We start from the raw sequence: 14,809 nt of genomic DNA on the forward strand, positions 1-14,809 counted from the left end.
CTGGGACCTTTGCACTGGCAGGAGGGGCCGCGGAGAGGCGTAAAGTAGCCTGGAGCGGAGGAAGGAGGACGGGACACGGACACGCTCACATGTGATGTAAGGTGACCGAGGCACAGGGTGTGTCTAAGAAAGAAAAGGACAAAAGGAGACTCGATTAATTAAGTATGCTGGGTGCCCCCGGGTCGCCCGGAGAGGACAGACGGGTCCTTGAGGCCCCGAGCCCCGCGGCCCCCTGCAGCCCAGGCCTTGCCGGCGCCTGTCCGGCCTCTGGCTGTCCCAGGAGCTGCCCCGGTGGCAGGTGCAGCCCCAGCTCTGGGGAATGGGGAGGGGCGCCTGGGCCGGCCTCCCGCGTCCTCCGTCCGCTGCCCGGGGAGGCGCCCACGGGTCCCGCACGTGGCCAGCGGGCACCGAGACTGAGGGGCTCTTCCCTCCTGGGTCGGCCGGGGCCTCGGGTCACGCCTCCCGCGGAGCAAGCCGGGCAAGCCCAGACTCCTCCGGGCCGCGGCTCGGGTGCACGCGGGACCTCGGTGCCTTGGTGTCCCCTGGCAGGAGCTCGGGCTCCGGTGACCCGTCCGGTAAGGAAAGCCAGCAGGAGGTTGCGGCTCCGAGGAAAGATTTCATTGAAAAACAAAGACTTCTTGTATCGGGACGAAAATGAGCAAAGTTCTTTGAATCTCCCCAGGGAAGAGCCCGCTGTCTTTCTGGAACAGTCCAGGAAAAGGCATCCTGCTTCCTTCCAAGCCGACTCCTTGGTATTCCGGAGCCCGACGGACACGTCCTCCCACCTATAAAATCGAGCAGCGGCGGCGGCCTCCTCCCTGATTCAGGTGATGTGATTTTTTCCGCGTAAAAAAAATTTTTTTTCCCTGCATTTTTTCTCGACTCTTAAACCTTTAGCACCTGCAGGCAACAGAACTAATGAAGTTGTAAACATGAGAATGGGGGGGGGGGGGAGCTTGGAAACCACCGGCCTTGCTGAGTTTGTTGCCTTCGTTTTGAGGAGCACGTGTGCTCGTGGTCTACACCGCCTGCCCTCAGTGGAGCCGTATTTTCTGCTATTAAACTGGTTCCCCGTCACGGATGCAATGAAGCAGGCCATTATTCCAGGGTGTTCCGGGAACGGCCTCGGGTCTCAGGAGCCCCCCCCCCCCCCCCCGCCCTCCGCCCGTCTCCCGGAGCAGCCCAGCCTCGGCGCGGCGAGTGGCCGTGTCCTGGTCCCGCTGCCCGGACAGGCTGCAGATAACCCCGCCCGGGGCATCGGCACAGGCTGAATTTATTCTCCGGGGTGACTTGGGGTTCCGCATCCCTGCAGGGCTGGGGGGGGCAAAGGCATACAGCACCACCCGGGTGCTCCCGAGGACCCCAGGGCTCCCGGCAGCCGTCATCACGCGTGCCGTCGCACAGCCCCACAGCGAAAAGCCCCGCGCTGGCCGGGCTCAGGGAGTCCGCGGACGTGCCGTGCAGAACGGGCTGCTTGATTTTATGATGCGGCCGCGGGTTACACGCGAGACTAATAAAGGAACTCCATAAAGTGGGCTTGGAGCGGTGGGGCCGCACCCGTGCCAGACGGCGCGCTGCTCCGGCGGTTTACGGGGGGCGCGGCGGCCCGGCCCTCCTGGTTCTTGGCTCTTCAGGCCCTTCTGTACCGGGGCCTTTTTTTTTTATTTTTTTTTTTAATTATTTATTTATTTATTCATGATAGACACAGAGAGAGAGAGTGAGAGAGGCAGAGACACAGGAGGAGGGAGAAGCAGGCTCCATGCAGGGAGCCCGACGTGGGACTCAATCCCGGGACTCCAGGATCGCGCCCTGGGCCAAAGGCAGGCGCTAAACCACTGAACCACCCAGGGATCCCCCCCCTTTTTTTTTTAAAAGGTTTTATTTATTTCTCCATGAGACACAGAGAGAGAGAGAGAGAGAGAGGCAGAGACCCAAGCGGAGGGAGAAGCAGGCTCCACGCAGGGAGGCCCGACGTGGGACTCGAACCCGGGCCCCCAGGGTCACAACCTGGGCCAGAGGCAGACGCTCGCCCAACGGAGCCCGCAGGAGCCCCCGAGGGAGGCTTCCTTGAGACACACCCAGCTGCCCCCTTGCATCAGGTTTGACCGCCTTAAAGGAGGGTTTTAAGCACAGGAATGACTTTCAGGGTCGAAGAGTATTTTGGGAAGAAAAAGACAAATGTTCACAATGTTTCCCCAGCGGGAACCGCATGTGCCATAGAGTGTGAATGAGAAGGAGACGCGGAGGCAGCGCCAACCCCACGGAGACCGCGAGCCTCCCGCACGGACCAACAGGCGTCGAAACCTTCCCACCAGTGAGTCTGGCCCCCTTTGTTGGGCTCGGACCTTTTTGCGCATCTCAGACAATTGGGTAAGAACCGAAGGCCGTCAAGATTATTCCCAAATTCATCGTCTACAGATAACAATTCACGTGCAAACTTTTTTTTTTTTCCTGGGCGTGTCTTGTAGATCTACGGATGCGAAAGATGCACACGCGGATGTCATGCGCTACCTTTTTCGCCCTGTGATCTTCCCAGCGGTCACAATGTTAAAGAAAATCCGATTATTCAAAAAATATGTAGTTATTATTGCCCAGAAGGTTGAAGGACTTTCCCCAAAGGAACCAGTGGAGAACGAAGAGTCTAAAGGTCCTCCAAGCAGGTCCCAGGACGGAAGGCCGCGTGCCGCAGCCTGTCCAGGTAAAGTTCTGGAAGGGCAGGTGTGAGAGCGCCCCGTCCCCTCTTCGGCGCAGGGAGGGAAGCGGGAGTCGCAGGGCGAAGGAGGGCTGGGGTCGCACATCCCACTTGTGATAACGGGACCGGGAAGGGAGCCGGCCCGAGCACGCGATGAAAATGCTCTAGAAAGAGCCTGAGCGGCCGAGTAGCCAAGACCAAGTGTGTGAGGACGGGGGAGCCGGGGGGAGCCTGGATCCCTGAGGCTGTCCCCGTGGCAGGGAGCGCAGCCCCTGGATCCCGGGTGGGGGGGGCACCTGCAGCGCAGTCACCTGCAGGCACCTGCCGCCGCCGCACCCCTTGGCCGGGGCGCCCTGAAGTGCTTGGCCACCAGCCCTCGGTGAGGGCCTGGGAGCTCCGCTCCATGGCTCCTGGCGTAGTCGCGGCCGGTGTGGACCCACCGTGACTGTCGCTGCGCACGAGGCGGACGGGGGATGCAGGTGGCCGGTCCCCAGCCCCCCGTGTGCACCGAGGACATCGGGTCGCGTGGGGTGGGGCCATGGCAGGCCAGGTGCGGCTTCGGGGGTCCTCCTTGGTCCTGGTGCCTGGACACGGGCAGTTTTCCCTCCTTTGGACTCATTTTCTCCTTTTGGGGTCACCTCTCTGGCCGCCCCCACCCCCTCTTTCACCCGGGGAACTGGTATCCTTCGCAAGCAGTATCCGGGGGACTCTCGGGCCCTCACCCTCCCTGAAGCCCGTGGCCGTGCTGGGGGTGCAGGTGAGAGGTCTGGAGGGGCTGGAGAACCTTCTGCGGTTGGGGCCGCGTGAGCTCTGCAGGACACCCGGGGTCCGCTGCAACCAGGGACGCGGCCAGGGTGCAGCGGGAGCCCTGCTGTCTGGACGCGGCCGACCCAGGGGTCATGGCCACCTCAGCGGGTGGGGAAGGACCCAGCCGGCCTCGGGGAGGTCCCGTGGCCCCGCCGCCTTTGTGAAAGCAGCCTTCCCGGGGATGCTTTTTTAACTTCTCTTTCTCCAGGGTTCAATAGACTCAGGAAAAGAGAACCTTGGGATTTTTCTTTCTTTTTCTTTTTTTTTTAAATCCACAAAAACCCCTCAAGACCCAAAAATCCAATTCTACTAACAAACCCTTTTATTTATTGGGCTCCTGTTAATTCCGGATTTGGAAAAATAGACCTGGAAGGGAGGCGGGCACTCACCACTTCATTATCTTTGAAGAAAGGTCCAGTAAATAGATTAACAGAGTAAACCAGATTAGGGAGGCAGGGCCCGGATTCGGCTAAGAACCAAAGTCTCCTTCAGCTGTCCGGCAGCTGGATTGCTTGCACGTTACTACGAAATGGGCAAGTTTTCTGTTTCTGAAAAAGGATAATGTGGGGCCTCCGGGGGGGGAGGGGTGGCAGTTGGACACGAGATGTTGGCGTAGATCGGGGTCCTCCTCGCGTGACCTCCTGGTGCCCGCGGCGCTGATGCTCGGGCGGCCTGGAGCCGCGGGGGGACGCGGGCGGCGGCTGCAGGCTGGGCGGAGGGGGGAGCGGGGGGCGTCTGCCCCTAATAAAAGGAAGGAAACAGGTGATCCAGTACCTACTGTACGCCTACCTTGTTTCCCCGCGGCTCCCTTTATTACACTTTCCAGAGGTTGCATTTTTTCACCAGTTGAAGGTCCGTGGCAACCCACGTGGGGCTGGTCCTTTTTCCAACAGGATCTGCTCATGTCATGTCTCTGTGCCACAGCTGGGTCATTGTCACCAGGTCTTAAACCTTCTCGTTACTGTTATAGTTGGTGCTGGTTCTCCGTGATCGGGATCATGAAAACGTGCTTGAAAGCTCCAATAATTGCATTTTTTAGCAATATGGTATCTTTAAGTCAAGGCATGCATATTATGTTTTATTTTTATTTTTTTATTTTTTATTTATTTTTATTTTTTATTTTAATGTTTTTTTTTTAAAAGATTTTATTTTATTTATTTATTCATCAGAGACACACAGAGACACAGGCAGAGGGAGAAGCAGGCTCCATGCAGGGAGCCCGATGTGGGACTCGATCCTGGGTCTCCAGGATCAGGCCCTGGGCTGAAGGCGGCGCTAAACCACTGAGCCACCCGGCTGCCCCGTACTACCAAACTTTTTGTCGGAAGGTTGATCATCTCTCTTCCCATCAGCAGAGAGGAATGCCTGATTTGTCACCCTACACTGACCGTAAGTATTGTTTTCGATATTTTACAAATTTGATTTAGAGGACGTGAGTTTCAGTTTTACTTTTACGTATGTCTTTGATCATTGGTGAACTTAGGTTTTTTTTTTAGTATTTATTTATTTATATTTATTTATTTATTAATTTATATTTATTTATTTTTATTTTTATTCATTTTTATTTATTTTTACTCATTTTTACTTATTTATTTATATTTTTTATTGATTTATTTTTATTTATTTATATTTATTTATTTTATTTATTTATTTTATTTATTTTTATTTTACTTATTTTTATATATTTATTTATTATTTATTTTTATTTTTATTTATTTATTTATTTTTATTTTATTTATTTATTTATTTACTTACTTATTTAAGGGAGCGAGCACATGCAGGGGGAGGAGCAGAGGGAGAGGGAGACTCCCCACTGAGCGTGGAGCCCCATTCAGGACTCGATCCCAGGACCCCGAGATCATGACCTAAGCCAAAGGCAGACACTTAACCCACTAGGCGCCCCTGAACTTAGTTTTATGTATTTATTAGCAACTTAACTTCTTCTCTGGATTATCTGTTTACGATTTTGACCATTAGAGAAACCTGAAGCCTTCGTGTTTTTCCTGTTGCTGTGCCATAGATGCATTATTGAGGGTTTTAAAAACCCTTTAAAAATCAACTGCACTGGGACACCCGGGTGGCTCAGCGGTTTGGTACCTGCCTTTGGCCCAGGGTATGATCCTGGAGTCCCAGGATCAAGTCCCGCATTGGGGTCCCTGCATGGAGCCTGCTTCTCCCTCTGCCTGTGTCTCACCCTCTCTCTCTGTATCTCTCATGAATAAATAAGTAAAATATTTTTTAAAAAAATAAAAAAAATAAAATCAACTGCATTTTTTTTTTTTATGTCACACCCTCTACGGCCGCCTTTGGAGAAAGACCAGTCCCAGATGTAAAGGGGCAGTTCCCTCAAACACGACCTCGGTTATTTTGGGTTATTGAGTCGTTTTTATTTTGTGTAAAGAATGCACAAGAAAATGTGAGCCTAGGTTTTCCTCAGCACACTTGCTTCCCATTAAGCGGATCTTTTGTGCTGAAACAGACTTGCAGACCCACCAGAGCCGACCGGGCTGCTGGCGGTAAGATGCGCAGGGCCTGGCGTCCGCGAGGAAGGACGGGGCCCCTGTGGCACGTTGCAGGAGGTCAGACCTTACGCCTCACGCGGCGCGGAGCGGGGTTATTCCCATAACTGAACTCCCCATCGTGACTGCAAACGTCTACCTGAAGACCGGGCCGTGGACAAGACGGAGGAGAGCTCTCTGGTTTGGTGCAATAGATTCTCTATGACCGTGGCTTTCAGACTCTTTTTTTTGGATCATGACACTCGGCGAGGGGACCTTTTGTTTCATAGGCCGGTGACACATGCGTGTTGGGAACCGAAGCAACATTTCACGATGCAATACTTACTGTGCAAGATACGCTCTGATATCTGCCGTCTCCTCTTTTATTTCATTGAAGCAAAAGTGCTGACACTTCTCGCCAAATTGATCCCTCAATCCATTAGAGGGTCGTGACTTATCGAGTGAAAAGTCCCCGTGGGGAGCTGCCCAGAACAGCACGTCCCCGGAGGCCGTCGTGAGGATCCCCGTAGCCGCCGGCCACAGCGTAAAGTGGTACGTAGGATTTTTTTTTTCCCAGGATGAGATTAAAAATAGGTGTTTTAATCCTGGTTGACCTCTGTCCTTAGGGCCTGCACGTCACTGCCCCCCACCCTCACCCCCCGTAGTGGATTTGGGAGCATCCAGAATGTGGCCCCATAAGGCCAGGCCTGGAATCCCGTAACCAATGTCTCCTGGACCATCTGAGCTGGGCCGAGCTAAGCCTGGGACAGGGCGTCATCCTTCAGCAGCTTCCCAGGACCCCTTGGCTGCGCACACAAAGAGGACCCGGCTTTTCTTGTTTGGGCCTTTGCTCCTTCCTATTTGATTGAATTTGAAGAGGAACTGTTTGCCTTTGGCTGCACATCCTGAATCATAATCAGGATGCTGCTGGCACAGAAAACCTGCTCCCACCCTTCGCCTGAAATAACCAAACAGGGGAAGTTAGAGTCCCTCCCGTCTCCAACCTTAAAGAAAGAGGCTCGTAATTCATGGTGTGCTGGCGATACATCAAAAGTCAATCCGGTCACTTACAGGAAAATCGAGGAGGGCAGAACAATGAATATGGAGTGAGATTCAAACACCTCATTAAAGGGACAAACTGTCCCGCTGACCCCAGAATAGAGATCCTTACGAATTTGTTACCAGAGTCCAGGGGCCTCCAAGATGCTTCCCCGCCCGTGGGGTAAGACGGGGGCAGAGGCCACGCCCTCCGCTCTTTTCCGTTCTTTGGCAGATATGCGTTTCCTTGATTTATTTATTTGTTTGTTTGTTTGTTTGTTTATTTTTTTTAGATATGCTTTTCCCGACCTGTCCATCGGGGACGGTGCTCCTCGGGCACATTGGTTCCCACGTCGCCACAAACTGGGTGGCGTAAAGCCACAGCGACGTCGTCCCTTGCAGCTCTGGAAGCCGCGGGCTGGGAGCAGGGTGCTGGCAGGGCCATGCTCCCTCTGGAGGCCCCGTCCCCCAGCCTCTGGTGGCCCCGGGGCATCCTTGGCTTGTGGGCGCATCGCTGGGTCTGCGCCTTCAGCTTTGTGTGGCCGCCCCCCTTCCCGAGTGTGTCTCCCGGGAGGATAACCGACCCTGGGTTTGGGGTCCCCCTGCCGAACGCAGCCTGACCTCACCTGGAGATCCTGCATTCACTTACCTTTGGGAGGACCCGTTGGCCAACGAAGATGATGCACATGGATCCGGGGGGGTGGGACTGGCCATCTCGTTCGGGGCCCACCACCATCCGACCCACTTGGGGGGTACAAAGTCGGAAAGGACAGGGCTGCTGTCCTCCAGGAGCTCAGCGTAGTGCGGGAGGCAAATAACGGAAGGACAAGGGGAAAAGAGCAGGTGCAGACAAGCTGTGCTGCAAGGCCCGGGGCATCTGAGCAGGGTCTGCGTGGGGCCTCGGGTCGCGAGCTGCTTGGGCCAGGACGGCCGTGCGTTTGTTTGTTTTTTAATCTCGGAATCTACCGTTTCCTGGCATTTGGAAATCACCGCAGAAGCCATCAGGTGGACCAGACAAGTCCAGGTTGAGTAGAGAAGGTCAAGGCTGGCCTGGTCGGAGTTCTTGGGTTTGGGTTCTGGGCCCCCCAGCCTGTCAGCCGACTCGGGGTGGAGGGGGCAGGTCCCGAGGCAGAGCTGAAGCCCAAGGCCTGGCTGAGGTTCTGGGGGCTCCGCGGCTGGGACGTGAGCAGCTGGACGGAGGAAGGGGGCCCTTGGCTTTGTCTGATGGAGAATGGAAAAGAGGTGCACCCGGCCTGCTCCCAGGTCGGAGGGCGAGGGTGCCCCGTGTGTGCGAGGCGCCCCGGGCCCCGGTGGCTGCCAGGCGAGCCCCCCTTTGCCGTAAGGACGCGGGCCGGGTGCGTATCTGCACCTGTGTGCTGGGGGGCGGCTCCTGAGCGTCCTCACCGCGGATCTGCCAGCGACGAAGCGCAGGGGGGTACTCACTTCCGTTTCCCGGACCCCGTTTCTACGACCTTTGTGAAGGTCACCAGCAGGTCTTTCCACCTTCCTAGGACTTGACCTTCTTCGGGACCGTTTCTCACATCAAACAGGTTTGTGGTGATAGACACTATAAAAATAGCAATTTGGATGTAAAGTGTTTGCTGTTATGGAGAAGAAAGTCTTTTGAAAAAAAAAACGATTTATTTTATTTCTTTTAGAGAAAGGGAGCAGGGGTGGGGGGGCAGAGGGAGGGAGAGAACCTCAGGCAGAGTCCCTGCTGCGCTCAGAGCCCAACGTGGGGCTGGATCCTGCGGGACCTGAGCCCAACCCAGAGGGAGACACCAACCCCGAGCCACCCGGGCGCCCTTTATTCTTAAGGAGCAGAGGCTGAAGTGTTTTGGGCTGACGTCTTATGTCAGACGCTTCAGCGAAAGTGTAGATAAATACACCTAATATCACAAAATGGTAAGAAGTGCTCAATCTAAGAGGAAAGCATATGGGTGTTCACTGTTCTGTTTGTTCCGTTTTTCTCTGTGCTTGAAAGTAGTTGTGATTCAGAGCTTGGGAAAGATCGAGAGGAGAAAGTCCTTTTTTTTTTTTTCTTAAGGTTTTATGTATTTATTCATGAGACACAGAGAGAGAGAGGCGGAGACCCAGGCAGAGGGAGAAGCAGGCTCCATGCAGGGAGCCCGACACGGGACTCGATCCTGGGACCCCGGGGTCACGGCCTGGGCGGGAGGAGGACGCCCCACCGCGGAGCCCCCCAGGTGTCCTGAGAGAAGAAAATTTTTGATGTAAAGTTTCTTGACCGATGTTTCATGGATTCCAGGAGAAAGGTGGGTGGGTACCAAGGATTAGGAAGCTTCTAAATCTAGGTGTGAGCTTCTGTGCTGTGTGCGTGTTTCACTGTGGGGAAAGGTTCACTGTTTGTGGCTCTTTACTGCCTCTCAAATGCTCCATGACTGCTCGTCCCCAAAGTTAGACACTATTGCTTAAAACTAGAAATAGGGCAGCCTGGGTGGCTCAGCCGTTTAGCACCTGCCTTCAGCCCAGGGCATGACCCCGGGGTCCCGGGATCGAGTCCCACGTCGGGCTCCCCGCACGGAGCCTGCTTCTCCCTCTGCCTGTGTCTCTGCCTCTCTCTCTGGGTCTCTCATGAATGCATAAATAAAATCTTAAAAAAAAAATAAAATAAATAAAAATAAAATTGGAGTTAAATCATAAACATGAATTCTATATGATGATCCCTTTCTATCCTTCACCTCATTTCTTGAGCTGTCTTTGCTTTACTAAAGTCCAGTTTGCACGCGAGGTGGTACCAGCTTCGGGTGCACACATAGTGACTCCGCGACACGCACGTTATGCGCAGCTCGCCAGGGCCGTGTGGTCACCCCGTCGCCGTGCGGCGTCATCGCAGAATTGTGCGCTACGTTCCCTGTGCTGTGCTTTCGTCCCTGTGACTTATTTATTTTATAACTGGAAGTGTGTGTCTCTTAAATCCTTCACCTTGTCCCCCCCCGTTTGACACTCCCCCTCGATTTCTCTTAATTAGTTCTTTTCCTAGCATTGTTGAATTCTTAGACGTTTTCGTAAGTTTGAAACGCGGGTTGCCGACGCGGACGAATCTGTTTCTCCTTGCCCTAATTTGAAACCGAAACAGATCTTGTGTCTTTGTAGATTATAAAAATAACATGGGCTCACTATATACTACTTATAAAATACAGGAATATGTAAAGAAGGAAATAAGGTTTCCATTAACTCATGCTCCAGAGGTAACCACCATTAATATTTCGGTGCATTTGAGGCTTTTTGTACGTGTGCACCTATGTGCTTATGTGTGAAACAGAACTGAATAAGACTGAACGTGCGGGTTTACGTTATGCAAAAAAAAAAAAAAAAAAAACAAAAAAACATGTTAAATTCCTTTACGTTTTAATGTTTCCCCGATTTTTATAAAGAATTTTTCATAAAGAAAGGATTTTTCCGGTCTTTGCATTAAATAAGGCTGTTCAAATACACATTTTAGATTTTTAGCGAAGACCTCTTTCCCTTCCTCTCCTGAATAACTTGGTGCCCTTAGTAATAGGATTTATGTGAAGTGCCTAGAGTCGAATTTATTTTGTTCCATCGAGTTGCCTCCCTGAGATGGGTAAGAAAAAAAAATTTTAAGTCCGTTCTGCTTATTGAGGATGGAACCGGGGCACGGGTAACCCCAACCTGTTGGAGGTCGAGGAGTCGGGGCCCAGGAAGGGCATGCCGAGCGGGCGGGCGGAGGGACCGGCAGTGTGACACTCGCCCTCTTCTTGGGACTTTCGGGGGCATTTATGAGGCCGTGGCCACGTTTGGATTTGCACGGTTATTTGTTTACTTATGCTAATGATGCAAAGCCCCAGCAAGTGTCTCGCACTTCATCGGCCCAAAACAAATACTAATTCCGTCGCGTCCTGATGGACAAGAAGCTCTCGGGCAGTCTGTGCATTGAGCGCATGAGCGCACGGGAGCCGGCCCGGAGGCAGACAAGCCTGGTCAGCCCCTGAGCTCAGGGAACTTGCTGGAGGAGCCTCCAGCCTCGATTGCTCGCCTGTTCCCGTCTTCCTAATGGTCCTAATGGGAACCTAATGGTTCCGGTCTTCCTGGGGAGTCGGAGGATCCCGCGAACCTGCCCCTGTAAGAAGGGCTGACGTGGGCCAGGGGGTGGCATTCACAGGCGTGTCAGGTGCGTCCCGTCCGACGTCCCACTTGGAGCCCGCATTTGTGCACCGGGCCCCGTCCCCATTTTGCAGATGAGGATCCAGGCCCGGAGAAGTGGAATAGCTTGGCCAAGGCCACAACGGTTAGACGAGTGAGTGGGGATTTGGAGCGAGGAAGCCCAGGGCTCTCGGGCATCGGTGCACCGCCCTTCCCGCAGCGTCTCGACGGCCGCCGTGTGCTGACACCCGGGTGGACTCTCGCCGAGTGACGCCACATGAAGGTCTCCCAGGGCGGCTGGCTGGAGGGCACCGAAGACGGTCCTATTGGGGCGGAGGAGACGCCCTTGTTTGCAGGGCAGACCTACCATCTGGGCCTGACGTGCCATTCTTTAGGGACACAAGCTTTAACACCCACGTTTGAATAACCTCTCGGAAGAAGGGCTGATCTGGAGCCGATTTCCGCTGCTCCCTGTTCCCATCAGCTGCGGGGTTGGGCGGCTGCCAGCCCGATGACTCTTCCCCCAGATGCAAGAGGGCGAAGCACGAGGGTGTTACCAGGAACCGAGACCTGGATGGGCTTGCAGGGCTGGGCGCCCGGCCGAGTCACACCCAGGCAGTGGGCGCTTGCCAGCTTCAGGGCGAAGCCCTTGCCCCCGAGAGGCTGGGCAGGGCGGGCGGCTCTTTGCTTGCTGACTCTCTCGTCTCCGGGGCAACAGGCTGGAGCAGACTGGTCACCCGTGGGAATGCGCCTCCTGAGTCAGCGGGGCCTGCATGGCCCCGGGGCACGGCCCGGGTCTCCTGGGGGGCCCCTCACAGGCGCCTTTGATCACGGAGGACGCCCCTGCGCCATCAGGGGCTGAGGGCTGGAACCGCAGGCCGGAGGCGGCTTGTTCTGAGCCACATTAGGTCCCTGCAAAGTGTCAACTTTTAGGACTTTCCGTTGGGCTGCGGCTGTTGGTATAAAGCGTTTCGGGTACGGACGTTCCAGACCGTTAGTCAATCTACACGTGACCATCGGACAGAGGCCGGAGACGCCGGTTCCAGAATCCACTCCGATTTGCTGCATAGATTGGGACGGTCACTTGATCTGGAAAATCAAAATCACTGCTGCCCTACCTGTACCACCGGGCTGTGCTGAGACCCACGTGACACGGCACTAAACGGCAGGGAGCCGGTTGGCCTGCAGCTGGGCCTTAGCAGCCCGGCTCCTCCTGGTTGTTCTCCTGCTCGGGGGTGTCTGACCAGCCCAGCCTCGGGGGCGGGTGCGATTTTACTGAGAGAAATGGCTGGATTTCTGATCTCCGACAAACGGGAGGCACGCCCCGGGGAGCCCGCGCTGTGGGCCGCGGCATCCCGCCACCCCTGCCCCGTCTGGGGGCCTCCCCCCATGTCCACCCTTGGTGGACTAGGCTCTCATTTCATCGGGGGCGGGGAGGGGGGTGAGGGCTTCCCTACCCAGGGCCTCCCAGTCTTCCATGGTGCAGTTAGCGAGCTCTTCCTCGCTGGGGGCTCCCGTTCGTGAGGGGCGCCGCCTGGTGCAGGGCCCTTGGGACGGTGAAGAGTTGCACCTATGGGACCAGAAGAGGAGCCGGAGGGCCCGGGAGGTCAAAGCCCCCGACGGTGAGGACCACAGTACGGCGCGGAGGGAGAAGGAGAGGGGATGACACCGGCCCAATGGTGCCTGTGCTGGACCCAGTCTCCTTCCCAAGGATTTTTGGCAGGAACAATGCAAACTTACGGCCGATTTACGGGGGTGGCCTGCATTCCCGTTCCTTGTGCATTGGCGTGTAGCCGCTGTTGCACCAGCTCAGGCTCCGGATGGCTACACAAGGGAAGACAGCCGCGAGGCCCGGTGCCCAGGAGCTCCGCACTCAGGTCCAAGCAGGGCAGGGCCCCAGGACATTGGCGGGGAGAGTGAACGTAAAGGGATGTGTCTCTGGAGCATGAGGCTGGTCTTGAGGACCTGACGTAGGGGAAGGGAGCCAAGTCCGGAACGTCCCCAGCTTTCCCTCCCTTCCCCTACTCTCCAGGGGAAGGCTTCAGCTCAGTATAGGAAAGAACTTTGTGTAAGTCGAGACACCTGGACGTGGCCAAGAAGCAGACACTGGCCAGTCGCAGGAAGGAGCCCGTGGCGGGGACGCAGACGCAGACGGGGGTTGCCTTGAATGCTCTCCGCCCAGGTCCCGGAGGCCCTGACGGAGCCCAAGGACGGGCTGCGCAGAGTCACGACCCCGAGCTAGCTGACGCCCGCTCCGCAGCACGCCCGGAGCTCCTCTGTCGTGAAAATACCCTTTAGGGCTGTTGTGCTGGATCTTTCTCAACAGCAATAAGCCTTTGAGGCTGTAAAGTTCCACTTCCCTCTGGTTTTGCTGGGAGGGCAAGATGGCCCACGTCTGTCATCCTGGTTTCTGACTAGCCCCCTTTTTTTTCATGATCCTTATTCCTTCTTTATTCTCAGTTTGTTGCTCTTGGCACAAGAATTTGTGTGGATGTGTTCATAGCAGTCACCCTCTGCCTTGAGAAGCATGTGGAATGTTTTAGGGATATTTTTATGAAGTCTTGGGCCATGTTTTTTATGGCTGGAAATTAACCAGAGAACTGCAAAAAAATACAGGCCCGCTTCCTTGGCTTCAGGGCCTGAGGATGAGTCCTTCGCGCCTCCTACTCCCGTGTTCCCATCTCTGGGCCAGGGGCGCTCCTTGGATCCGATCCTTCTTCCCTAATGGGATGCTGGGGTTCCCTGCAGCTCCGTGCTCTTCTTGCCCAGTCTCAGGCCCTCTTCTCACCTCCTAGATCTTGTCATTCTCCTTGACCCCCATCGCTTCAGTCCTTGCCTCGCCCCCACACCCCATATTCCTTCCATCAGAAATCCTCGCTCCTGCAGCTGAAGTTACCTGCTCATCACGGAGTTCACACATGCTTCCTGTAAGGACGCCCGGAGGTCACGGATACTGGGTGGGGTTGGGGTGTGGGCTTCGTTCATTCTGCGACGGTGTCAGCCGTTCGGGCTGCTGTTCCTCTTGAGAGATGAGCCCCCGATGTGGTGACCCCCGGGGAGCACCCTTCTGCTCAGCCGTGCTCGTAGAGTCTGGGTCTGTTTCCACATTTTAATCACTCTGATCATTCCTTTCAGGCTCCAAAGCAAAGACGTGTTTCTGGTGCGTTTCATTATGAGACTTAAAATGCTAAAGCCAGAGGTAAATGGTTTGAATCTCAAACATGATTCTGGGGAATTGTGTTTGTGGTGCTCTGACCCCACGGTAACCCAGCCAGTGTCGGGAGAGGCACCGAGGACAGGAGAACTGGGGTGACGGCTTCCTGCCTCCAGGCGCCCAGGGCCAGGCATGGAGACCGCCGCTGGGGGGGTAGGAACTGAATGGGGGGGGCTGTGGGGACACCGGGAGGGCCAGCGGGGATGGCCGTGGGGCTGAGAAGTGGGGTCTCAGGCGCGGGGAAGTACAAGGGTCATCCTCGTCTAGGAAGACAGGAACAGCAAGAGGCGCTGCAGGGGGCCGTGAGAGGAGTGCTAGGTGTGGGCCCGGGAGCAGCTGGGTGGAGGTGGAGGGCCAGGGGCCAGCAGTGACGGGCAGACGGGAGGTCGGCTCCTCTCCTCTCGGGGCTTCTCACCAGGCACCACGTGCAGG

General features: G+C 55.4%; 1 long non-coding RNA gene across 3 annotated transcripts; it reads left to right on the forward strand.

Moving 5' to 3' along the window:
- Nucleotides 1-1,188: 1,188 nt before the first annotated feature.
- LOC140614403 (uncharacterized) lies at nt 1,189-9,522 on the forward strand. Of its 3 annotated transcripts, XR_012015267.1 has the most exons (6): nt 1,189-2,099; nt 2,200-2,370; nt 2,469-2,698; nt 4,669-4,888; nt 5,816-6,549; nt 7,071-9,522. It is a non-coding gene; the product is annotated as an uncharacterized lncRNA (long non-coding RNA). The 3 variants fall into 3 exon arrangements; XR_012015266.1 differs by having other exon boundaries at nt 5,816-9,522; XR_012015268.1 differs by having other exon boundaries at nt 6,395-9,522.
- The last annotated feature ends 5,287 nt before the right edge of the window (nt 9,523-14,809 follow it).

The sequence above is a fragment of the Canis lupus genome, chromosome 22 (genome assembly GCF_048164855.1).
Source record: "Canis lupus baileyi chromosome 22, mCanLup2.hap1, whole genome shotgun sequence".
NCBI lineage: Eukaryota > Metazoa > Chordata > Mammalia > Carnivora > Canidae > Canis > Canis lupus.